General features: G+C 41.9%; 1 long non-coding RNA gene across 1 annotated transcript in view; it reads left to right on the forward strand.

The window, feature by feature from the left end:
- LOC144600624 (uncharacterized) overlaps positions 1-24,942 on the forward strand; it is a 68,833-nt gene that overhangs the window by 32,475 nt on the left and 11,416 nt on the right. The window lies entirely within an intron of this gene.

The following is a 24,942-nucleotide window of genomic DNA, read 5'->3' on the forward strand; positions in this document are numbered from 1 at the left end:
ATCTTTCTTTTTCTCCCTCTCCCTCTCCCTCTCCCCTCTCCCTCTCCCACTCCTCTCCTCTCTCTCTCTCTCTCTCTCTCTCTCTCTCACTCTCTCTCTCCCACTCCCTCATCCTCTCTCTCTCTCTCTCTCTCTCCTCTCTCTCTCTCTCTCTCTCTCTCTCTCTCTCTCTCTCTCTCTCTCTCTCTCTCTCTCTCTCTCTTTTTTTTTTTTTTTTTTTTTTTTTTCATTTTCAAAGACTTTATTCAGCACATTCACACGATACATCACATCAAAACCACATTCAGGGGTTACAAGTCATCAAATAATCATTATAATACAATGTTGCCTTCATTATTTACAATGCTCTCAACCCCCCGCGGTGACCAGCGCCCACGGACGGCCTCCAGAGTCCCCGTGGTCTCCGCGTGTTCCCTCTCTAGGGTCACACGCGCCCGGAAGAGGGAAGGCAGCCGACTCTGGCAAGGACCATCGACCGCCCGCTGCCTGGACCCGCGAATGGCCAACTTGGCCAGCCCAAGAGCAAACCGACAGGGAGGTCCCACCCCCCCGAAAGACCCTCCCCACCCCCTGCCTTGTGTCCAAACACTAGAATCGTAGGACTAAAGTTTAACCAAAACTTGAGGAACAACCCCTTCAGATATTGGTACAGGGGCAGTAACCTCTCACATTCCATATAGACCATGGAACACGGTCTCTTCGTCACCGCAGAAAATACAGGCGGTCGGCGAGCCCGTGAACCGGCTCAACAGTTTATTACACACCACCGCTCTGTGCAACACTCTCCACCCCAGGTCCCCGATGTAAAGGGGAACAACTCCCTTATAGAGAGCCCCCCACTGAGGACCGTCCCCGTCTTCAGGTGGTAACACAGACCGCCAAGATGTATCAGGGCGGTGTACGAAAACAAGGAGGTGTAGAATGTGCAGGAGCATTCTGTACAGTGTGCGTCTCTTCGCATCACGAAACAGCACGCTGGGCATCTCGGAAAGGCGGCTCAAGTTGTGCAGAGCCGGCGCCCGGGAGAGATCCCGGAGCCTAGGCCCGATGAGCAAATGTGACGGAGCGGGGGTAAGCTCAGTCAGAACTACTCTAGGCACACGCCTCTCCCTCGACACCCGCCATGACAGGGTGAGGACCGGCTGCTCCCGCAGCCACGACGTCCCCCTCCCTTTGTGGAGCAACACGTCGGCTGAAAACGACCAAATTCCTCACTCTAAGCACGTCCCGATAGAAACTAGGCAGGACCCCGTAAGGCGGGTCGACTGATGCCCGCCACCGGCAGCCGCGAAACCCCCCGTAGGCAACAACCCCGACAAAAAAATACGTGGCCAGAGCGTGCCACCTGGGGGGGTTCTCCGTGTACATATACCTCCGCAGAGTCCTGAGACGGAGAGCCGCCACCTGGGTACGCACGCATACCAAGGACTGGCGCCCGCCCTCTCTCTCTCTCTCTCTCTCCTCTCTCTCTCTCTCTCTCTCTCTCTCTCTCTCTCCTCTCTCTCTCTCTCTCTCTCTCTCTCTCCTCTCTCTCTCTCTCTCTCTCTCTCTCTCTCTCTCTCTCTCTCTCTCTCTCTCTCTCTCCCTCTCTCTCCCCCTCTCTCTCTCTCTCTCTCTCTCTCTCTCTCTCTCTCTCTCTCTCTCTCTCTCTCTCTCTCTCTCTCCCCCCCCCTCTCTCTCTCTCTCTCTCTCTCTCTCTCTCTCTCTCTCTCTCTCTCTCTCTCTCTCTCTCTCTCTCTCTCCCCCCCTCTCTCTCTCTCCCCCCTCTCTCTCTCTCTCTCCCCCCTCTCTCTCTCTCTCTCTCCCCCCCCCCCTTTCTCTCTCTCTCCCCCCCCTCTCTCCTCGCTTCCTCCCTTGCCTTCAAAGTTACCATGAGTTTCTTGGCACCATCAGCAAATATCTCTAAATAGCTTCTTTTATCTTAGAACATGTAAGGATGAGTTTATTTAATTGGAACAAAAATCTCACCAGGTTCCAGCTTTCATGTCTTCTTGATTCTCATTAAGCAGGTCATAGGACTGGGATGTTGATTTTCAATTTTATTCTCAGTAAAGAGAATTCATATCAAATTAAATAAGTGTAACATTTTGATTGATTTTATTCCCCTCCAATACAATCCTGAAAGAATCATTCGGGTAAAATGGTTTCTGATATACTAAAAGAATAAGTGTTAGCAGTAAGCTGTTTGTGGTTGCCAGAGCTCATTCATAACTTACATAGTAAAGTACAAAAGAGTAAGCAGTCTGAATTAATTAAGGCATCAATGTTGTCATCCTTGCCTATGGTAATTTCAGTTCCTTAAACTATGAAATGAGGAGCCCCATCTCACACTGCCACTGTGGGATGAAAGTCCAGACAGAGTATACATTTTACATGAACCCTTGTGGGTATAGACCAGAATACCATTATAAATATCCAATCCACCTCCTTTTCACAGTGGTTAATACTATCTTTGTCTCTTCTGAGAACATATTTAGTCTAACGATGCAGCATGGAAGCAGGCACTTTGGCCCCACAAGTCCACACCAGCCATCGATCACACCAGTTCTAAGTTATTGCATGTTCACATCCATTCCCTTGGCACAATTTACAGAGGCCAATCAGCCTACAAACCCACATATCTTTGGGGTGAGGACGGAAACCTATGTGCTCACAGAGAGAATGTGCAATCTCCACACAGACAGTACCCGAGGTCAGGGTTGAACCCGGGTCTCTGGCGCCGTGAAGCAGCAACTAATTTTGTGTAACACCTACCTGTTATTGCTCACTTCAACTAAAGGCTATAAGGTGAGCTTGTGCTGCTTGCATGCAAATCTAAATATATTATATCCCTACTAGTTCTTCTTGGTGCAATAGGCCAGGTGGATGGAGGATGCTGGTGATGTGTGCATGGTGAACATATTCTGCTGATCAGACCATGATAAGGCAGCTATAGCAGTATAGGATATTGAATTGGAGAAACAAGGAACTGCAGATGCTGGTTTACAAAAAAAAAGACACAAAGTGCTGGAGTAACTCAGTAGGTCAGGCAGCATCTCTGGAGAACAAGGGTAGGTGATGGTTTGATTCAGATTTCTTCAGTCTGAAGAAGGGTCCCGACCAGAAACATCACCAATCCATGTTCTCCCGAGTTGCAGCTTGACCAGCTGAGTTACTTTGTGTCTTTGGATATTGAATAATTGGGGAAGGTATTGAATAAACAAATTGCTCTTTCCCTACTTTGCTTCACGAATCATGGTAACTGCTCCTATCCTTGGTGAGCAGGACGTCTTCTGTCACACTCCTGAACTGAACCTAGCAGACAGTGGAAATGTTTTGAGGAGCTTGGAGCTGAACTTCTCATCACAGAGTAACCAATCTTTGCCCTGTTCTTGTCACTGCAGGGTTAATATGTTAAATCTTTTTTTGCCAGAAACGATTTCTGATGTAGTGACGGCTTGAGCCTGGACTAATAGGTGAACATAAGCAATGTTTGATTTGAGTTTTCTTTTCCATTTCATTGAATATTTATTTTAATATAACCTGTCATTTGCTCGTCAAAACTAAATGCGCTATATTGAGCATGTGCTTTACTCTATAAGTTATGAATGAGCTCTGGCAACCACAAACAGCTTCCTGTGTATTAGGGACGATGCCAGGAGCTGGAAAACTTTGGAAGGAACATTTCAAAGACATCAGCTTGGTGTTTTTAGATGACAACATTTGCAAGCTCACTTTAAATCTCACTCGCAAAGAGGTTCTCATACATTTTGTTGCACTTGTTCAAAATGCACATTGCACAGTGGCACAGTCGGTAGAGTTGTTTCCTCACAGCGCCAGAGACTCCGGGCTTGAATCTACTTTGGGTGCTGTCTGTGTGGAGTTTTCACGCTCTCCCGTGACCATGTGGGTTTCCTCCAGAGGGCTCCGTTTCCCCCTACATCCAAAAGAAGTGTTGGTTTGTAGGTTATTTTGCCTCTGTAAAATTGGCCTCTGTAAAATTGCCCTCAGTGTGTAGGGAGTCAATGAGAAAGTGGACAACAGAAAACTAGTGGGAATGAGTGATCGATGGTCAGCATGCACTCGATGGGCCGAAGGGCCTGTTTCCGTGCTGTGTCTCTAAACTAAATTGCATGCTTTTTGTCCTGTTAGGCTAACAGAATTTATTTTCCTCCTTTTTTCATTCGCCTGCTCCTATCACGTGTGATTCGTCTCTGATCCCAGCATGAGAGGCTAAGGTATTTATTGTTTAACACTCTGGCATTGATTAACATTTGGTCACTAAAGCAGAGATATGCGGATCAGGGGACACCATGTGTCCGCAGATGTGATCCCACTAGTCCATGGCACACTGAGGTTGTTTCAATAAAGTGAAAACTAACAATGCAATCTTAATGAAAGTTGGAAGTTGGCTTTCTGCTTCACCAAATTCAAGTTGCCAAATGTAAATTAGCTGGAAGGCACAAATTATTCTCTTTATACACTCACACAGACTTTAAATAATGGAGGTCCACATACACAGGCATCCATTATTTAAAGCATGCCTCTTACACTCACATCTGATATTTCTCTTTCATCTGAAGTAATTTTAAGATTTGCCAATAATTAGTACTTCAACCATCACTCGATATTTCAAGTAATCCTTTATTTACCTAATTGATGGTGACTTCGGAAAAAATTACGTCAAACCAAAACGTTGGCCCGTATCTTTGCGACAAAAATGATCATCAGTGTTTCTGTTACATATTGATCACAGAAGATATCGCCTGCTTTTGGAAATATAGCTATGTCAGCTGTGAATATAGAGCCAAGCCACGACTACAGCGATTTTAGTAGATTAATTGGAAGAACGATGAGAAGGGTAATTTCCTGTCCAAATTGACAAATGTTAATGAATAATTGTTATAATAGTAACTTTCAAACTGGCACTAGTTGAAATGCATCATCCCTACTGATAGACCCAGCGCACTCATATCCAGGATGTTGCTGGAGCTGTGTCTGGTTACACAGTCATAGGTATTGGAAGAGTAGAGCAGTCAACTGAAAACACAGCCTTGAAGCGCTCCTGTGTTGATGGCTATCGATGAAGAAGTGGTGCCAATTTGCACATATTATGGTTTGTCGATGAGGAAGTCAAATATTCATTTACATAGGGCTGAGTAGAGACCCAGCTCACTAAGTTTAGAGGGGATGATGGTGTTGAATGCCGAGCTGATGATCAACAGCCTAACATACATGTTCTTATTGTCCAAGTGATCCAGTGCAGAGTGGAGAGCCAATGAGATCATATCTCCTGTTGATATATTGTGGGGGTAGGCAAATTGCCGCGGTTTAGCTCCTCACCAAGGCTGGAGTTGATATGCATTATAATTACCCTTTCAAAGCACTTCATCACCATGGACGTTAGTGCCACCAGTTGGTAGGCAATGAGGACGTCACCGTACTCCTCTTGGGCACCGGTATTATTGATGTCCTTATAAAGCAGCTGGGAATTTCAGGACTCAGTAATTTATAAATCTTCTAAGGGCACCTCAAAAGATGTCCACAAACCCTCCAGTCAGTCAATGCATGTTTTAAGAATGTGCCAGCTGCACCATTGTGGCTGGACGCTTCCCGAAGGTTCACCCTTATAAATGATCTTTTGGCATCGGCCTCGCTGACTGAGATTACAACATCGCCGGTGCCCATGGGGTTTGAGAAGGTACATCAATGTTCTCCCTTTCGAAGGGAGCAGAGAAAGCCTCAAGCTTGTCCAAGAGTGATGCCTGGCCGTTGCTTTAGCTGCCACTTGGTTTAGCAAGCCCTGCTACAGCTGCCGAAAGTCCATCTCATTCTCCAGTTCAGACCAAAAGTGCACTTTTGCTTTTTTGATTGCCTTATCGGGGTCATACCTGGACTTTTTATATGAATTTGTATCACCAGACATGAATGCTCAATATCTGATTTTCAGTAGATTACGGTTCTGGTAACACTCCAATGATCCTGGTGGGAACCACTCCTCCACAAATTTCCCTATAAAGTTGATAACAATCTTGGCATATTGTTCTTCTTTACCATGGATGTCCAGTCACTCTACACCTCCATCCCCCACAAGGATAGTCTTGAAGCCCTCCGTTTCTTCCTTGACCGTAGAACCAGCCAATCCCCATCTACTAACACTCTCCTCCGCCATACACAACGGCGTATTGTTCAGTTCCTTGACGAGTCCTTGAATATGCTCAGTCTACCGATACCAAGCAGTGGCAGAATCTTTCCCCTGACTGCCCTGACCAGCTCTGTAGAACCCTCACTGCTGGAGCTGTGCTCTTCATCACTGTCTACACACAAGAAGGAACACATCTAGGTGGTCCGATTTTCCAAAGTGTGGATGAGGGATGGAGTGATAGGCAACTTTGTTGGTGGAGTAGCAGTGGTTGAGAGTGTTTGATCCTCGCGTTGCAGGAGATGTGCCAGTGACTTCTTCAAATTAGCCCTGTTGAAGTCCTTGGCTATGATGGAGAAGACACTGAGGCACACCATCTGCTGTCTGTTAACCATAGCCTGCAGCTCCTCCAGTGCTCGCTGAACACCTGCCTGGGGTGGGATATAGACCACAGGCACAGATGGAGCTGAATTCCCTTGGAAGGTAGAAGGAACGGAACTTCATTGCTTGAAGTTCAAGGTGCAGGGAGCAGAGTTGGACAAGACCACTGCATCTGAGACTATGATCTCTGCGAAACAGAGTACACAACATTCCCTCAAGTCCCTGGTGGTAAAGCAGTCTTGCCCTCAGTCCTCAATCTACTTTTCTGAGGACTTTACATTGGCCAAGAGGGTACTTGGGAGAGGATGTTCATAGTCCCTGACGTTTCATTCCAGCGACCACAATTGAATCTAATAAAAACATACTTGTGCAATTTAGCTCAGATTGGTATTCTCACTTATGTAGTTACACAATGGATGCCAAAGGTTAATATGCTTTAGAAAGTATTGGTTTTGTATTTTTAACAGGCAAGCGAATACAAATATTCTTAAGAGTATGGTAACATTTCATCTACCTTATAGGACTGAAATTAAGAACCTACCAGAGATGCAATTCTAAAATATAATAGGGCATAGCTCGTAGGGCTAATGGAATCAAGGGATATGGGTAAAAAGCAGGAGCGGGGTTCTGATTGTGGATGATCAGCCATGATCATGTTGAATGGCAGTGCTGGCTTGAAGGGCCGAATGGCCTACTCCTGCACCTACTATCTATATTTCTAAGTTATGGAATTGAACCTGTTCTATTTTACATAACTATGACAAACCTTATCTTGGATTATGAAGTATATTAAAGAAAGCTGAAAAAAATACTTTCATAGTTTTCATTTAATTTAAAATCCATTTGGAATCCATCTAATTTTCCTTTCAAAATCAGTGCTGGACTGTACTTTGAAGGTTAAATTTATAAAGACTTTGATCATAGCAAGCATCATTGCTCAATTAAGTACACATGCAACTAAATGGTAATTGGGAGCAAGCAAATTAGCTGTTTTTCTCTTGTTTTTTTACCCTTAAGACACTCAAGCCAATTATAGCTCACGCATCATTGCCCCAATTGAGATCAGCAGCCTTGAATTAATTCTGTTTTTAAATTAAATAGCCTAGATTCTGATTTGTATTAATAGGATTATTAGGCAATGTCAATTTAATTTGTTGTGTGAGGTTTGCAGCAAGACCAATTTGGCAAATTAACAGCCTTGATGATGCCATCACCTCACACTAGCTAATTGCATATACATGCTTGCCTTGTTAACAGTGTGATCAATGCTAATAAAACATTGCTATTGGAATCAATTCAGACAGATGTTGTGTAATGTCTTCAGGGATGATATCAGCTATGAATTATTTTAGATACAGATTCTTTTTGTTAAAAATACTTATTTTGCTCCTTCGAACTATTGTTGTTGCTGTAAATTAGTCCTGGGTCTTGCATTGTCAGCTTTCATGATGGATTATAGTAAGAAAGTTCTGACTACTTATCAGCAATCTATAGATAAACTTTGATTGCATTTACGTCAAAGCTGAAATCCTAGAAGGAATGAGAATAAACAAAATGTTTTGCATTTTAGGAGCACAATCTGGTAAAGTATTAATAATAGTAATAAAATAATTCTCAATTAGCTTTTAGTTTAGTTTAGAGATACAGCGTGGAAACAAGCCCTTTGGCCCACCAAGTCCAGATTGACCAGCGATCCCTGTACTTTAACACTATCCTACAAACTAGGGACAATTTACAATTTTCCCAAAGCCAATTAATCTACAAACCTGTAAGTCTTTCGAGTGTGGGAAGAAACCGGAGCACCCAGAGAAAACCCATGCAGTCACAGTGAGAACTTACAAACTCCATAAGGACAGCACCCATAATCGGGATTGAACCCAGGTCTCTGGTGCTGTAAGGCAGCAACTCTACTGCCGTGCCACTGTGCCGCCCATGTAGGTATTTTTACATACCTTACACTGCAAGTGAATGTGGGTCAATAACACATAGTTTGTGCTTAAACCATGCAATCCATAAATTAAAACAGAGGCACAATGAACTGCAGAGACTATAAACCAAAAACAAAACGTAGAATTAACTCATTGGGTCAGGCAGCATGTGGGTCAGTTGTACTTTGTAGGTGCTGTTCCTGAGGTGATAACATCCTAGTGCATTGGTTATTCCTTCCGCCTTGGTGCATTTCTGTTCCTTCCCTGCAACAATGCAGCCCTAAATGTATTAAAATATGAATCAACCTAGATATCTTGCTGCAGTCAAGTAGGTATTGTTTCAGATACCCTTGAGACTATTAAGGGATGTGCCTGGCTATTTGTTAACATAGCTTATAAGAACGTGTGTTTCAGCTGGGTGGTAAAACCTATTTTTGGAGATGTTGGAAATATGTTTCTTTTAAAAATAAACTGAATATTTACCCTGAAGATTTTAAATTCCTTTTCTAGCAGATTCTTTTCACATTTAGCTGGTCAACAGCGATTTCTCAGGAGGAAATTACCTGCTGTATATTTTGCATGATTTATAAAAATGTTGCATCTTCAATTGAAATGATGTCTGCTATTTGTAATATAAGAAAATAACTGCAGATGCTGGTACAAATCGAAGGTATTTATTTCACAAAATGCTGGAGTAACTCAGCAGGTCAGGCAGCATCTCAGGAGAGAATGAATGGGTGATGTTTCGGGTCGAGACCCTTCTTCAGACTGATGTCAGGTGGATGGGACAAAGGAAGGATATAGGTGGAGACAGGAAGACAGTAGGAGAACTGGGAAGGGGAGGGGATATTGCAAGTTACTTGTATAACTTTATCGCTGTTAATTCATTTGTAAGTGTATTCTTCAATCAGTTCCTCAATTTTAGACTGAGTTGGTTGGTCTGATGAGTTTAATTTAGTTTAGAGATACAACGTGGAAACAGGCCCCTCAGCCCACCGAATCAGCACCGACCAGCGATCCCTGCACATTAACATTATCCGGCACACACTAGGGACAATTTTACATTTATACTAGTCAATTAACCTACACACATGTACGTCTTTGGAGTGTGGGAGGAAACTGAAGGTCTTGGAGAAAACCCACTTGGTCCCAGGGAGAACGTACAAACTCCGTACAAATAGCACCCATAGTCGGGATAGAACCTGGGTCTCTGGCGCTGCAAGCAGTGTAGGCAGCAACTCTACCGCTGCGCTACCCTAATATTTGACCTCCTTTTAATTGAGGAGGGAATGTGATAGAAGGTTAATTTCTCTGTGTAGCTTGTGGTTAAAATGTAATTGTTAACACAGCCATATACTATCCCATTGGTCATGTACAAGGTTATAGATTTAACTTGATGTAATTCAGACAAACGTGCTTTGTTGTAAATTATAGAATGTGTTGGCGAGACCCAAAGTTGAAGCAACAGATTTAAGGCAAAATCCTTATAGGCCTGTGGAATGTTATGTAATTAAAGCAATGGAAGATTTATTCATGGATAATCCATTTAGGAGTGAGATGAGTACAAATCTCTGAAACCTTTCATTTCAAAGCAATAAATCGCCCTCAGTATATCATGAATGCAGAAACCTTCTCTGACGGGGGAAAGTCCATTTTTACATAGAAAGCACATAATAAATACTTATCTTGGCCTTGGATGCCCTATAAATTTTCTTTAGCATTTTAAATGTGCTGCTCTTGACTAATTTCCTGGAAGATGGCAATAATCTGCTTTGAGTCTGTGGAATGTGGTGACAGTTTTTTCAAAGTGTGTTGAGTGTTCTAGGATTTTGACCTAAAGACGGTGGTGGGAGGGAGGGGGAAGTGGGGAGGCTAAGGGGGGAGGGTGATGGGGGGAGGGTGATGGGGGGAGGGTGATGGGGGGAGGGTGATGGGGGGAGGGTGATGGGGGGGGGGAGGGTGATGGGGGGGGGGGGGGTGATGGGGCAAAGGGCTTGTTTCCACATTACATCTCTAAACTAAATACGCTATCATACCTCTGATCCTTTTAGTTAATGGAAGATTTTGAGGAGGCAAAATGTGAGTCACTTACTGCAGAATATCCAGCTTTGACCTGGTTCATGATATTGCAGTAGCTAGCCGGCTCGTCCACTTAAGGTTCTTGTCGATGCTAACCTCTCTGAATATTTGTGATTGTGAGATCATGGTGTTGCTGATTGACACGAGGAAGTTGCTGGAGTGTAGCACTGTAGAACCACTGCCTCTCAGTTCCTGAGACCCAGGTTCAATCCTGACCTCAGGTGCTGTCTGTGTGGAGCTTGCACATTCTCCCTGCGTCTGCATTAGTTTCCTTCATGTGTTCTGGTTTCCTCCCACAAGATGCGGGTCAGTAGGCTAACTGGCTTCTGAATTTTAGATAAAGAAGTAGAAAAAGGAAATGGCCAGAGGATGAAAATCGGAAATGTTTAAGTGTTGGAAATACTTGAGGAGGCAGTTCTGGAGAAGTGTCTTTGACCTGATAGCCTAATTGTTCCTCTTTCCAGACAGCATTTCCTTTTTGATACAGTTTAAGGAGTTTAGTTCTGCATTTTAAGCACTTGAATGTCCAGCTGCCATAAGAGGTGAATGATTAAAAGGCTAAAGGCGGAAACAAGCCCTTTGGCCCATCGAGTCCGTGATGACCAGTGATTGCCCCGTACACTATGGTATGCTATGGTACTTTATTTGTCACGTATACCAAGGTACAATGAAATTCAATTTTGTATACAGTTCAGTACAAGAATCACTATACATTGGCAGACACAAAATGCTGGAGTAACTCAGCGGGTCAGGCAGCATCTCTGGAGAGAAGGGATGGGTGACGTTTTGGGTCAAGATCCTTCTTCAGACTACTACTATACATAGGCACTTGGATACATATTAGATTAGCATCTCAGATACAGTACAAGTGTATAACAGTAGTACACTGAGACAGTATAACACCATCCAACATACTAGGGACAATTGATCATTTTACCGAAGCCAATTAACCTACAAACCTGCACGTCTTTGGAGTGTGGGTGGAAACTGGAGCATCCAGAGAAAACCCACATGGTCATAGGGAGAACATACTAACTCCATGCAAACAGCACCCGTTGTCAGGATTGAACCCGGGTCTCTGGCACTTTAAGGCAGCAGCTTTACCATTGCGACACTGTGCCACCCTAACATTTCAGGAAAGTAGATCTCCAAAGCTATTTGGATGGAAACCTTTGTCTGGGTAGTGTGTTGAGGTAGAAGTGAGATTTTAAAATATAGATGCAAATAATAAAGGCATAACTTGACCCCTGCCTAACCAATGTAGGTCAGCGTGACCTAACCATCGTAATCGGAACAACAGGAACACAACAGGAAATACCAATTTAATAACAAGAATGCAGGAGATCTAATCATAGATGCATTGTTATTAGGTTAGACCAATTTATTTTTGTTGCTATATGGTCTAATTATAAACACATTGTTCGGGATACTTTTGTCAACAAGAACAAACCTTTAGTTCCCATCATGATTGCATCATGGAAATAGGGTTTTTCTTGTTTATCTTGCGGAAAATGTAACTGAAATAACTACTTTAAGCTAATGATTGTGAAATCATGTACAATTCATGCTTGAATTTCCAACCAAGTGCAACCTCTACATATAATCCTCTAAATTCCCACATTTTCTCTCTTCTTTCTAAGGTTGTTTATTCCACACTTACTGTTCCTGTGTTTTTTATGTGTGCTCCAACTGATCAGGAGAGAACTCTGGCAAAATGTACTTCATTGCATTTGTAAAGTTTTACCTGAGTGCTTTGTATGTGTTTCTTTGCTTCAATTAAAGTAAGCCAACACTTCTTTTTTCCTGCCTTTTGACTGCGCCACACTTTGTCGTAGCTGCTGGAACTAGAATTATTCAATGATTGGTATGGATTTGGAAAACAACAAACGGCAGCATTTAAATCTCTATTGGAATTCTGTCACTAGACTCCTTCTATAATCCCCCCCCCCCCCCCTGCCAACTTTCAGAAATTGGACGTAGAAAGGGAGAATTCCCAAAAGGTTAATTTGCAGGTTGAGTCAGTAGTGAGGAAGGCAGATTCCATGTTGGCATTCATTTCTAGAATATAAAAGCATGGACCTACTGCTGAGGCTTTACAAGTTGCTGTTCAGACCACATTTGGAATATTGTGAGCAGATCTTGGCCCCATATCTAAAGGATGTACTGGCCTTGGATTTTCCTCGCCACCGATGTCAGACTAACTGGTCTATAATTCCCTGCTTTCTCTCTCCCTCCTTTCTTAAAATGTGGGATAACATTAGCTACCCTACAATCCACAGGAAATGATCCAGAATCTATAGAACATTTGGAAAATAATCACCAAAGCATCCACGATTTCTGGAACCACCTCCTTGAGTACCCTGGGATGCAGACCATCAGGCCCTGGGGATTTATCAGCCTTCAGTCCCATCAGTCTACCCAACACCATTTCCTTACTAATGTGAATTTCCTTCAGTTCCTCTGTCACCCTAGGTCCTCTGTCCCCTAGTACATCTGGGAAATTGTTTGTGTCTTCCTTAGTGAAGACAGAACCAAAGTACCTGTTCAACTCGTCTGCTATTTCCTTGTTCCCCATAATAAATTTACCTGTTTCTGTCTTCAAGGGACCCACATTTGTCTTAACTATTTTTTTTCTCTTCACATACCTAAAGAAGCCTTTACTATCCTCCTTTATATTCTTGGCTAGCTTACCTTCATAACCTGAAGAAGGGTCTTGAGCCGAAACATCACCCATTCCTTCTCTCCCGAGATGCTGCCTGTCCCGTTGAGTTACTCCAGTGTTTTGTGTCTGTTTTGTGGTAAGGATCGTTGAAATTCCAAAATTGAATTGCTGTTATCTTCCCTGCGTATTTAGAGTATTCTGAGGTATGACGGAAGTGTCACTCCCCAAAATAAAATGGTGATAGTACTTTGTTTAATTTAGTTTAGTTTAGTTTAGAGATACAGTGTGGAAACAGGCCTTCGGCCTACTGAGTCTGCACTGACCAGCGATCCCCGCACATTAACACTATCCTACACTAGGAACAATTTTTACATTTTTATACCAAGCCAATTAACCTACAAACCTGTACATCATTGGAGTGTGAGAGGAAACTGAAGCTCTCGGAGAAAACCCACACAGGTCAAGGGAAGAATGCACAAACTCTGTACAACCACCCATAGCCAGGATCGAACCTGGGTCTCTGGTGCTGTAAGGGAGCAACTCTACCACTGCGCTGTGCAGTTTTGTACTTAGTTCAGTAAGTTCCAGTGACAAGTCTTTGGTAGTGAAAAGGACTTAAGTCAGTCACACACATAATCAACACAGTAACCTTGTAATATCTTGCATCGATTAAGAAATATTGAATACAAAACTAGTCCAGGAAATGGCAGGCTATTTAAATGCTTTGTGCTCAAAGCTAAGAGTAACATCTAGCATAAGAAAGTTTGGTACTCTAAACATAGTCAAATCTCTAATAGTATTTGAAAGCACTGTCAGAGCGATTCAAGAATTCTCTGTGGTTCAGGAAAAATTATTGTACTTTATTCATCTACATTTTCTCCACTATATAATTAAAAACATTAACAAACATAACATTCAATAATGTATCCATTAAAGGGAAGAACTTCAATATTTTTTTGGGATGTCTGCTCATTGTAATTTTGTGATGTAGAACCAAAGCTATTTTTGTTATTGTACCCATTAGTGTGTAAAAGCATCTCTTATCAGGAGTTCACTTATTAATGTCATTCTTTTAAATGATATTATTGTTTTTTTAAGTATTACTAGTCAGAATGCAGTGGTTAAACCAAAGTAAATTAAATTTTTTAAACAGCCACTTAATTAAGAACTGTACTACAATTTCCAGACACTATATGGCATGCTTTGTAAACAGCTGGAAGCCTTTAATCACATTGTCAATTAGAAATGCTATTCCAATTACAAACTGCATGCACACTGATAAAACACAACAGGCCAATTCACTTACTGTCAGTTTGTGCAATTTGTTGTCTGTTTAATCACTGGACCCACATGGCCTAGCAATCTTTTTTTCCCCCCAGGGTTGTATTTACCCAAGAGTACCACCTTTTGACAGATACCAGCACAGGGAATAGATAGGGAGTGGATTAGTGGAGTAGCTGAATTGGATTCTATTCATATGTAACCTCTTGGTGATAATTTGGTGAAAAGGGTAAGAGTGGTGTCATAATCATATGACCCAGAAACAGTGTTTTCTTTTATAGACAAAAATATACCCGTAAGCACCTCTGGACACGTGGCCAGAGAACGAAATAGTGCTGTTTAACTTTAGTCATTAAGTCGTAATGATGATTAGTATGTGACAAATTAAAAAGCAATATTTACATTTTAAAAATCTGCTGGAAGGCCCTCAGTAGAGTTAAGCTTCAATTACTACAGGTTTTCATCCTTTCACAGTTTAAATGATTGACACTGCACCCATGATTATCTGATACAAGGCTTCCTAACTAGTGACTGTCTGGGAAACTGGCTCTTACGTTTATGTGTAAACTCCTAAAACAAAAGAGCAAAAATGCCTTGGCCTGGACCGTGCGAGTCATCTATGAATTGTTTTCCTATCTTCCTGTCAATGTTTCCAAGCCTACATTTTTTCAATTTGTTTGTGGGGTGCAGATTCTGCTGGCAAGCCTGAATTTGATGGCCTGAATGAGAAGGGGATGGTGAACTACCGACTGAAATCTGTGTGGTAAATCTCGGTGCTTGCACAGTTGTTGATGTTAGATGGGAAGTTCTATGATTGTGAGCTGATGGATATAGAACAATGACAATCTATTTCGAAGTCAGGATGATCCAGAGGGAGCTTGCAGGTGGTGCTGTTGCCACATGCCTGCTATCCTTGCCCTTCTGCTTTGGATGAGTGATGTTAGAGTTGTAACATGTTGCCATAGTGCGTCTTGTTGACAGAACAAACAGCAACAGGAGTAGTTTCAATGGTGAGGAATGCCTGATCTGCTTGGTTTGGATGGGGTGAAGACATCTCTTTCAGAAACTTGTTGTCCTACCATTGTTGTGGAGTTTCTTTTGAACTGCTAACCTGAATCTATGAAGATGTTTATTTGAAATATACCTTGAATTAAAGATTTCAAATACTTGCATAGGATATTTTTTTTGTTGAGAGATGGGATGCCAACTTTTTTATTTTTCAGTATTGCGTGTTTTATTTTGGATGATTTGTTTAGTCTGGAGTAAATCACATTTGCAATTGTTTTCCAGTTTGGCTTAGGGACTTAACCAGGTGCTTCCTTTTGTGGGTAGGAATTGCAACCCTAACACTATTTCTGTCATCTGGGAAGCACATGTGCTCTCATTCCTTGTGAATTTTTTTAAAGCATTGATGGGAAATTTGGAGCATGTCGCTGGTCTCAGCCAGGACCATATTGTCCGAATCCTGCAACACTGACCCTCAAGACCTACAAGTAAAGGAAAGAAATGTGCCCAGGTCCTTGTGTCAACACCACCCCACACTTCCCTCCTTCCCCACCCCCACCACTGCCTTCCACCTACTTCTCGATACCAAACTCACCGACCTCTGTTTCTTCCAACTTCCTCGCCCTCCAAAAAAACAGAAAAATGCAAGTGCGGCTAATGCCAGTAAGTTTTGAGCTTGGCCTCTGGAGAGGAAGACTAAGCAGCACATTAGTTTTTGGTATGAAGTCATGTTTTGCCTGATCTTTTGCAACTGAGATCTTGGCATGTTTAAAATCTTCAAAAGAAATGTGTTTGCAGTGAAATTTAACTGACAAAAGTTTGCACATATATGTCACACTCTTCAACTGATTACTGAGCTGTGATACAAATATTATCCATCCAAGGATGGAAATAAGTTGCTGTTTTTAACTGCTGACAGTGTTATTTCAATATCCCCAATATTATTTCACTTTATGATGTTGATAATTGCAATTTCTGCCCTACACTTGCAAACCGCACAAAATAGTGGTTGAAGACATGTGTTTTGTAGAATTGCAATATGCTTGCTTTTTGTTTTGCAAATGTAATTGAGAATTGCTTGCAGTCCAAATTTCCCAGTTTGCTGGGCCTATAGAAGGGAAGCCTTCAGTGCACTTCAGGACACAAGATGCCACTGGAAATGATTTTATTTCTGCACAGGTTAGGGTGACCTGTGAGAAGATGAAGCAATTTACAAGACATACTGCAGGAAGTTGTGCAATCTTATGCTGTGAAAATATATTATAACCAATTTTAAAAAGGGGAAAACAAATGCAGATGGTGGAAGTTTGAAATAGAAAATGGTGGACGGTAATCAGCATTTCAACTTTGGAGAAAATGGCAAGTATTTTGTGTTGTTGACCTTTTTGCCTATTTCCAGTATTTTCTATTTGTACTTGTTGGAATTCACTAATGAAGTCCTTTTTAAAAATAAACTTATACTTTGTCATTTCCAAATACTGGCCCAATGATTGTTGCATTTGCAATTTCAGTGATTTGTTGCCTTGTTTATCGTTCCTAATTGACTCTGTTGTGAACAGCTCTTTTGCAATATGTAATTAAGCAGCACAAATTTGAAATTCACCATCTCCCATGCTTTTTATTTCCCAATTTATTACCAAATGCAGTGGCTTTCCTCTAGAATTTCACTGTTCTCTGTATGAAAGTCTGATTTAATGAAGTTTCGTGAAATGTGTACGCTCAAGGAATAATTATCGAACAACGATCTGTGACAGAGATTTGGGTTTGATATATTAAGGGTATTTTTTTTTAAACATTTTCAATAGCTCGGGTGCATTTAGAAGGAACATTTAATTCCCTCATTGTTTCTTAACCATTGTCACAAAGTCAGAAATTGGTCCATTTATGAACACGGCTAAATACAATGGTGGCTCTCCTCTGTTCATCTACTGCTATAATCTGGCAACTAGATATGGCTGCTTACTTTTAAAATGGAGAAACAAGGAACAGTAGACAAGACACAAAGTTTGCAACCATCTGCCTAACAACCTACTCCACCGCTCTCAACTGTGTCCACCTATTACCTGCCACACTTTACCCTGTCTCACCCCTCTCCAGGTTTTCTCTGTTCACCTCTCCCCGCAATCAGTGTAAAGAAATGTCCCAACCCAAAAATTTGCTTGCCCATGTTCTCCAAAGATGCTGTCTGACCCACTGAGTTACTCCAGTATTTTGTGTCCTTCTACTTACCTTTAAGATGGCCTTGCTGTCTTAAACAATTGAAACACCAGAACAATTAAGTGATGCTTTCTTTAAACAGCAACAGCACTCATGGAATTTAGTCATTAATCTAATTGTCAGATTTAATTGTTGGAGAGATCGTTATAAATTTGCTGATTTCATTTATGTATCAAGTGCTTGGAAAGTTTAGTTATTCCAAGAGTTGTTGACAGTTTTTGTCACTGTGTCTTTTGACTGAATATCAAAAGAACAAATAAATTCTATGAAACTCGTTGGTTAAGCCTAGTGTGAAAAGGTATCTGCTTATGCAATATTACTAGAATTACTAGTGTTTTTTAATTATTTACCAGTGTTTTCAACTGATATTCATGTGATCGAAGCAGAGTTAGGTCATTCGACCCATCAAGTCTACTCCACCATTCAATCATGGCTGATCTATCTTTCCCTCTTATCCCCATTCTCCCCATAACCCCTGAAACCCGTACTAATCAAGAATCTAATATATTTAGTTTAGTGATACAGCACGGAAACAGGCCCTTCGGGCCACCGAGTTCACATTGAACAGCAATCCCCAGACATTAGAGGTCCTTCTGCAGTTGTACAGGGCCCTAGTGAGACTGCACCTGGAGTACTGTGTGCAGTTTTGGTCTTCAAATTTGAGGAAGGATATTCTTGCTATTGAGGGCGTGCAGCGTAGGTTCACTAGGTTAATTCCCGGAATGGCGGGACTGTCATATGTTGAAAGACTGGAGCGACTAGGCTTGTCTACACTGGAATTTAGAAGGATGAGAGGGGATCTTATTGAAACATATAAGATTATTAAGCGATTGGACACGTTAGAGGCAGGAAACATGTTCCCAATGTTGGGGAGTCCAGAACCAGGGGCCACAGTTTAAGAATAAGGGGGAAGGTCATTTAGAACAGAGATGAGGAAAAACTTTCAGTCAGGGAGTTGTAAATCTGTGGAATTCTCTGCCTCAGAAGGCAGTGGAGGCCAATTCTCTGGATGTTTTCAAGAGAGAGCGAGATAGAGCTATTAAAGATAGCAGGGTATGGGGAGAAGGCAGGAATGGGGTGCTGATTGTGAATGATCAGCCATGATCACATTGAATGACGGTGCTGGCTCGAAGGGCCTAATGGCCTACTCCTGCATCTATTGTCTATTAGGGACAATTTTACATTTATACCAAGCCAATTAACCTATAATCTCGTGTGTCTTTGGAGTGTGAGAAAAAAACAGATCTCGGAGAAGACCGATGCAGGTCATAGGGAGAACGTCCAAACTCCATGTGGACAAGCACCTGTAGTCAGTATCGAACCCGGGTCTCTGACACTGTAAGGCAGTAGCTCTACTGTTATGCCACTGTGCTGCCCGACGGCTTCTTTAAAACAAAGGTGAATCAAGAACCATTAACGATGCCAAATAATTTTAGCTTAGTTACAAATCTTAGTTTGTATCTTCACTTTACATTCATAAGCATGGTGATTTGGCTATTTTTGTTTGGTTTAGTGAGACCAATTAATAATCTGTAGAATAGAGTCTACAGGTTGCTATTACTCTGATTTATTCCCAATTAATACTGCTGTTCACCCTTTATATAGCATTTTCTAGTTGGTTGGGATTAATAAAGGGGATTTTCCAAAATAACTAGATTTGACAATTCCCCTTCAAATAATTCACGGTAATGCACTATAATAAAACCCTATGGCTAGAAATATGCAAGTTTTCACATTTTAAAATAAAATCTATCACTATTCCCAATTTTCTTAACACTAATAAAACAGTGCAAGGATGGTGATGCATTTGCAGAAGCATCATTTTCTTGAACAGGTAACTCTAAATAATCTGAAAAAATTCTTCCAAGTGGACTTACTCAATAAGAACAGCCAGTATAAATAATAGCAAGCAGTGGATTGTTGCAGATAGGTTTTTCGGAGATGGACACTGAAAAGGTAGTCCTGGTGCTTATGACAATTAAATACTCTTGACACTCTTGAAAGTTGTCCATTCTTCAGCTAACCAAATCAAATTGTTTCTAATCTTTAAAAAAATCTAATTTCTGGTTTTCAGGTTTGAGTCCTTTCTTATCTCAACTGATCCGGCTGATTTTGATGGTGTCCAGCTCCACTATCAATTTGATCCAAGTGATTTAAATAGTGTCCACAATGCCTCTGATGTAATTGCAATTTGCTGCTTAAAATTCTGAAACATGGAATTAAATGCCTGAGTCTGTCGGTATTTTGCCCATCAACATGTAGTTCATGCTGAATAGTTTGTTGTGATTGCGTTTCAATTTTTAGAGATTATCACTTGTTCTGGTTATCACTATATAAGATCAGAGCTAACTCTTTGCAAAATCTTTCTTAGCATTATGTGACTAGTTACTTAATAACTAACATTTGCTCATGGGTTTATACATTTATCATGTAATGTTTTGTTTGAAAAGAATAAACCCACGGTGGCACAGCGGTAGAGTTGCTGCCTTACAGTGCTTGCAGCACCAGATACCCGGGTTCGATTCGTGCTGTATGTACGGAGTTTGTATGTTCTCCTCGTGACCACTTGGGTTTTCTCTGAGATCTTCGGTTTCCTCTCACACTCCAAATACGTACAGGTGTGTAGATTAATTGGTTTGATATAAATGTAAATTGTTCCTATTGTGTGTGGGATAGTGTTAATGTGCAGGGATCGCTGGTTGGTGCAGACTCGGTGGACCGAAGGGCCATCTCTAAACTAAACAAAATAAATTCACTTCATGAGGCTTCAAGGTCTCATTGAAAGGAAGCTCTTAAAGAAGCTAGTCGTTGAGTATTTTGGAGCTGTGGTGCAGTGGTAGAGTTGCTGCCTCACAGCGCCAGAGACTTGGGTTCTGGGTACGATCCTGATTATGGGTGCTACCTGTACGGAATTTATACGTTCTCCCTGTGAGTTTTCTCCGAGATCTTTGGTTTCCTCCCACACTTCAAAGACGTGCAGGTTTGTAGGTTAATTGGCGTGGTATAAATGTAAAATTGTCCCTATCGTGTGTGTCAGACAGTATTAGTGTGCGGGATCGCTGGTTGGTGCAGGGTTCGATGGGTCTGTTTCCGCACTGTATCTCTAAACTAAACTAAAACTGCTCTAACCTGCATGAAACGTATTTCAGTAGCCCTCCAAGTTCTACTGCCAGCATTGAGGTGAGCAGAGCAGCATAATGTCCCGCAAATGTCCATTAGTTAAATATCTACTTGACATAGGCATACCAGTATTTTATTACATTTGGGTCTATCTCCTGTTATTTCCCACTGTAGCAATTAAAGAGGAAACTCCAGTGCCTCTTTGTTAGGGCAGGTGAATGCAGCATTATGCAGTAGTGCAATATTGTCCACTTAAATCTTTTCCTGTTTGAAGACTCCCCATCAGTGAGAATAGCCATTTCTGGACTATTTCCTGGCACTCTGGAAATCTGACTCTCTTTTCTGGGGTGAGTTGTAATTGGGCATCTGATACAGTTTCCAGGTGCACTATAAAGGAAATAGGATCAGGTTGACCCAGAAGTGGCCAACATAGAATAGTGTTAGACTTGTTCCCTCAGGAAGGCAAGTCTTATGCTGGCATGTCATCCTTCTTTGAATGACCTGACTTTACCCACTTTTACTTCTCTTCTTTTTCTCCCCAACTCTCATCCCAATTCCAAACCCACTTCTTATCACGTTACTGACCCAAGTTGATCCCAGGCCAGATCCATGTCTACTATACTTCTTTTTTTGTTGTCTATCCCACTCGTCTACATTGTTCTGATAATTGCCGGTGGCTGAAATGGTCTTCAATGTGCCAAACTGTAATTATTCTTGGGCATTGTCTCCAACTAATACACTTATTTCCCCAACACCAAACTCCAAAAAAACATCTTGCAGTATTGACACATTGCTGACCAGAATAACTCCTATTACCCAACTCTTCAATCTCTGAATTATTTGCTTGGCATTGCACTGCATTGCTGCATATTTGAATAATTGCGTCTATGAATGCTGCATATTTGAATAATTGTGTCACAGAATGTGAAAGGCATCACATTCTGAAGTGGCTGCACATTAGCGTTGAGCTTTAAGGTTTGGGGGTGGATAATGCCATTCATTTTGTGGCAACTTTGGGTGCTCTTGGCAGCGAAGGATGTTTAAAAAGATTGAAAAATCCCCTGCTGAGAGAATACAACCTATTAAAATATTGCACAATGAAGTAAAAGACGGATCTCCCAGCTGTTAACCATTTTAATTCCCCTTCCCACCCAGTACTGACTTTTCTGTCCTGAGCTTCCACCATTGCCAGAGGAAGCCACACGCAAACTGGAGGAAAACACCTCGTATTCTACTTGGGTGGCTTGCAACCCGATGGAATGAACGTTGAATTCTCCAATTTTAGGTAACCTCTAATAATCCCAACCCCACCCCCCCCCACCTTTTACCTCCACAGTACCCCCTTTCTCTCCTCATTTCTTGTGACTTATCTGGACTCATTTCTCCCCTCATCCTACTTTGCTTTCTCACAATTCGCAACTCTTCAATCCTTTTGTCTCATCCTTTTCTGTTTTTCTTTATCTCTGGCCTTTGTCCTTCCATTTGCCTCTGAAATCTCCATCCCCTGCGGTCAACTATTACCTGCCATGCTTTGCTCTGCCCCTCTTTTCTTCCAGCATTCTTTGCTCCACTTACAATCATTCTGAAGGAACCCAACCCGAAACATATCACATATCCATATACTCCAGAGATGCTGCCTGATCTGCTGAGGTACTCCAGCACTTTGTGCCTTTTCTTTTGATGTGAAATGTGGTTTTGATAAAAACTTTCATTTTCTTGAACTGTGAACCTCTGGATAAACCATACTTGATAAAAGAGTGCTTCCCTCAGACTAGGCACCCAAAAGCAATTCTGATTATTGAACTGGTTATGAGTAAGGACTTTCCATTCTATCAGAGCCCTGCCATGACTTGTCTAGCGCTTCTGATTATTTTTTTATGCTGTTTTTTATGCAAAATCAGTTCAGTTCAAATGTTGGACCCTCCTAAGTGGCAAGTTCCTCGGCACTAAGACTTAATTCTTGGAACTAAGATCCAAACTTAATCCTCAATGAGGAAAAATAAATTGCAATGAGAGAGAACGTTCATCTGAAGAACATAACTTGATTTAATTTGGACCGCACTCACCCTTCCATGTCAGACAGTATGTCACTTTAGTTTAGTTTAGAGGTAGCTTAGAGATACAGAGTGGAAACAGGCCCTTCGGCCCACCGAGTCCGTGCTGACCAGCAATCCCCGCACATTAACACTATCCTACACACATTAGGGACAATTTTACACATACACCAAGCCAATTAACCTACATACCTGTACATATTTGGAGTGGGGGAGGAAACCAAAGAACTCGGAGAAAACCCACGTGGTCACGGGGAAAATGTACAGACTCCGTACAGACAGCACCCTAGTCGGGACTGAACCCGGGTCTCCGGCGCTGCAAGTGCTGTAAGACAGCAGCTCTACTGCTGCGCCACCTTGGCACCTTGTTTTTTTTTACACGTTTGCTATTCATCTTTTGTATCAATAGACAATAGGTGCAGGAGGAGGCCATTCGACCCTTCGAGCCAGCACCGCCATTCAATGTGATCATGGCTGATCATTCTCAATCAGTACCCCGTTCCTGCCTTCTCCCCATATCCCCTGACTCCGCTATCCTTCGGAGCTCTATCTACTCTGACTACTCTGCATGATTATACCCTTTACTTTGGAACTTGAAAGACACTTGTTAATTTTCATGAAGTAAAAACATAAATAACCAGAAGAACACATTTTCTCTCAGCATTTAAGGTGATATTTTATCCTTCCTTGCGTCTATGGCATGGGAAGGGGATGTAGGAGCTTGCACATTACGAGGTGTGAGACTCCCAGGATTGTTGTTTCTGATTAGACAAGGGCTGCAAAAGCTGTGTCTCTGTGAAGTAGAGTAGTGTCAGCCATCTGCACAGTAATTTAACCCCTGCGGCTTTCATCCTGGATAGCTGTATTCAAAGGGCATCAATAACCCAATATAGATAAGGAAACTTGTTTTTCAGCTGTGTCTTCTGCGTCTGTTCTATGAAAGTATTAGCTGAGTGCCTTTTGTCTCTCGTCACATTCAGTCTTCAGTCTGAATGCACTGGAATTTAGAAGGATGAGGGGGGATCTTATTGAAACATATAAGATAATTAGGGGATTGGACACATTAGAGGCAGGAAACATGTTCCCAATGTTGGGGGAGTCCAGAACAAGGGGCCACAGTTTAAGAATAAGGGGTAGGCCATTTAGAACGGAGATGAGGAAGAACTTTTTCAGTCAGAGAGTGGTGAAGGTGCGGAATTCTCTGCCTCAGAAGGCAGTGGAGGCCAGTTCGTTGGATGCTTTCAAGAGAGAGCTGGATAGAGCTCTTAAGGATAGCGGAGTGAGGGGGTATGGGGAGAAGGCAGGAACGGGGTACTGATTGAGAGTGATCAGCCATGATCGCATTGAATGGCGGTGCTGGCTCAAAGGGCTGAATGGCCTACTCCTGCACCTATTGTCTATTATCTATTGTTCAGTCCTTTAGTCACAGTTCCAGTTTCTTGTTAGTTATGATATTAAGGTCTGCCGATATTTTAATGCTTTGCTCTGATGCCACATAATCGTTGTGCTTGAATAAAAGTTTTTAAATGCTACTACTGGACTTTCTGCCTGTACTTCCACGGCTATTTTATGTAAGTAGGAAGAAACTGCAGACGCTGGTTTAACCCGAAGATAGACACAAATAGCTGGAGTAACTCAGTGGGCCAGGCAGCATCTCTGGAGAAAAGGAATAGGTGACATTTCGGGTTGAAACGCAAGGTCTGAAGAAAGGTCTTGACCCGAAACATCACCTATTCCTTTTCGCCAGGGATGCTGACTGACCCACTGAGTTACTCCTATATATGGAGTATATACGTTTATATATGTACGTATATAAATGTACATATACGTTTATGTATATCTACGTAAAATATACATACAATTTTATGTATATTGATATAAACCCAAGTCTGGATAAAGCCACATGAGTTAACATAAGTTTTAAGTTGAGATCATTTCCTTCCAGTGGTCTGTTATATGGATTATTTTATTGAATGCTTGCATGCAAAGTGCACATGTCATGTTTTCCATTATTTCAGTATGCATTTGATTTTAAACATTCAACATGAGGTATAACTTGTTTTAGTTATATCAGGTGTGTATCAACAAGCGATA

This window comes from Rhinoraja longicauda, chromosome 15, assembly GCF_053455715.1.
Source record: "Rhinoraja longicauda isolate Sanriku21f chromosome 15, sRhiLon1.1, whole genome shotgun sequence".
In the NCBI taxonomy this organism is placed as follows: domain Eukaryota; kingdom Metazoa; phylum Chordata; class Chondrichthyes; order Rajiformes; family Arhynchobatidae; genus Rhinoraja; species Rhinoraja longicauda.